Below are 2,650 nucleotides of genomic sequence, written 5' to 3'. Positions count from 1 at the left end.
TCTTTTTTATTTTGACTTAAAGATTCGATCATGTACCTTTATTATCTTAATATTGTCCTAATTTATATCTGTATGATGATCAAATATTTGGGGATTTTATTTGAAGCATGTACCTTTCAAATTTTATGTCAGTGAGAGCTCTTATTGGAGAATTGATTGGGGTTTTGACTTTTGATGCTTCCAGGAAGTAGAAATGGATGCAAGCACAATAAGGTATTAAATCATTTTATATTTTATTTGTTGGCAGCATGTACCTTTCTGATTCGGTTTCAAAAACTCAATATCTTTGGAAACAGACATGTTAAGATTTCCTAATGATAATTTAGTCGAAAAAGTTAACAAATGTTGTGTTTGAAATGCATATGAATGGAATGGAGATGGAAGGAGAAAGCACAAGACAAATTAAATTCCATTCCATGACTTGAAGCTTCGAATGGAGTGATTGCATAGGCCGAGCACAATAACATGATGTAACGAAAGTTCGTCTTAAGGAATCAACTCAAGGTTTAGCATAATATGGTGTTGGAGGGTAATATTGGGAAAATATAGGTTTCTAAATTTGTATTTGATTTGGGATTGGTTTTTGTTGGCAATCATCTGATGAGTTGGTTTAGAGGGCATATAAATTTGAATGACAAAACTACCCTTCTTAAGTTGGTGGCTAATTTTCGTTCATTTTAACTTTCACGCGTTGATGGAAGGACATTGATGGATTACATGCACTCAAGGATTTTGCTTATGATCTCCTTAGGTTGAGTGGTAAGTTCATGTTTTTATACCAATTATACCCTTGACATTTTTATATAGCAATCTACTTTGCATACAAGGATTCAATGATATTTTTAAATAATTTTTCAAGTTTATTTATATTTATACATTTACATTCATTGTAAATATATATAATTGAAGAGACAAGAACCAAAAACCCCTAAGAGAAAAAAGGACCAAAGGTAGTGAAACTATACCTTAGGTGCAACTTTGCACAATGAAAAAAGAAGCAACTCAACAAAGTCTAAGGCTCACATGTTTATTAACTATTCACTAAAAAGAAAAAATTTGATCTTATAATATTAATCTATTGTTTTAATTACATTTTCTTGGGTTGCGGTAATGAAGGATGCAAACATCAAAGTATTATTTGTTTATTTTAACATCTTCATTTCTTTTGTTTCTATTAAATCTTTAAAATACTATACATTATAAATTTTTCTCAATTATAAGTATGTCATCTAAATATAAGTTTGTTTTTGCATCGACTTGAAGTAATCTATATATGATCTTTTTCTTACTTAATGTTTGCATGGTGATACAAGTTAATGATGCGAGATGATTGCACCACTAAATTGGGTAGCATTTTCAATTTAAAACATTGATACAAAATGGGAATGAAGGGTGTGTTGTTGCTAACTAGCTAATGGTCGGAGGTTTGTTAATCCTCCTTAATAAATGAAAGTTTTTTTTTTTTGCCACATGTTCTCTTTTCTTTCATTTGGACACATGGCATTTTCTAAAATTTTTAAAATTTCTATTTTCCACTTGTCATTTCATTGTATTTTTCATTTTATTAAATTAAAATTCCATATTTAATATGTAAGGTAATATATATGTAAAAGGTTTATATATGTAATGTATTCAATACATTAAAGCTTCATTAATTTTAATAATTCAAAATTTTTCTTATAAATTCAAAATTTTTAAATTGTTAAAATTTTATATTTAAATTTTTTTAAAAATAAACCCATGTAATACATGGGTCTCACACCTAGTAATTTATATAATTCTTTGTACTTTTATAATATGTGAAAATTTTGTATGTGTTCTTATTTTCATCCTTATCAAACATTTTTATATATTAACTTTTTTAATATGGTAAAATATTTTTTTATATGAAATATATTTACTACTTTGAATTTAAACTTATTTATTATTTTTTGAAAAAATGGATATATATTTTGAAAACCAAAACATGTGAAAACGGAAAAACCTTAATTTGAATTTCTCGGATGCATTTACCATGTCATGAAATGTTCACATAAGAATTCCTATTAACTTCAAACACTACTAATTTTTTAGACATGACATTTTAGTTATATTTTAACTGTGCAGGGATTTATATTAGAGCCCATCTCCGTCAAATAAGACCACCAAAATGTGACATTTGATGGAAGTTGTCAACAATTTAACTAAAACAAATTATCATATCACGGTTAAAGTGCTCACTTCAAAAATAGGTGTTTATTAATGGTTTAAATTGTTAGTGGATTTTTTGATAATTGTTTAATAAATTTTTTTTAATTTTTTTTTTTCCGATTGTATTCGTATATAAGTCAATCAGCATTTGTTTAGTTCATTGTTTTACGTTAGTATTGTCCAAGTGGTTTTCTTAATATATTAGTTTTCGTTCTAATTAATTTTTTAAATGTTTTTATTGGCTGAAATTGCATTGTTTTCCGGAAAAGCTGATTATAAACAGTAAATTATTGGTTGACTTTTTTAAAAAGTGATCAATAGGGTGTCTTATTAGCAACACCCTTAACCTTTTGTTGATAACTTTTCATGTAGAAATTTTGGGACAACGTTAAACGGAACATAGTTCTCATTTGGATGCTTAATCGTACTTTGAATACAATACAATGAATGTTATTTTGGC

At 27.1% G+C, this 2,650-nt stretch overlaps 1 long non-coding RNA gene across 1 annotated transcript in view; it reads left to right on the top strand.

The window, feature by feature from the left end:
• The window catches only part of LOC144997814 (uncharacterized), a 3,047-nt gene extending 822 nt beyond the window's left edge, over positions 1–2,225 (top strand). The window contains exons 4-6 of the long non-coding RNA XR_013659951.1: positions 133–213; positions 378–759; positions 2,107–2,225. This is a non-coding gene — a long non-coding RNA (uncharacterized LOC144997814). The remainder of the gene's footprint in view (positions 1–132; positions 214–377; positions 760–2,106) is intronic.
• Positions 2,226–2,650: the final 425 nt, after the last annotated feature.

Source organism: Lactuca saligna, chromosome 5 (genome assembly GCF_052625555.1).
Source record: "Lactuca saligna cultivar CGN05327 chromosome 5, ASM5262555v1, whole genome shotgun sequence".
NCBI classification, from domain to species: domain Eukaryota; kingdom Viridiplantae; phylum Streptophyta; class Magnoliopsida; order Asterales; family Asteraceae; genus Lactuca; species Lactuca saligna.
Note: the sequence above shows the minus strand (reverse complement) of the source record. Positions and strands in the feature narration are given on the sequence as shown.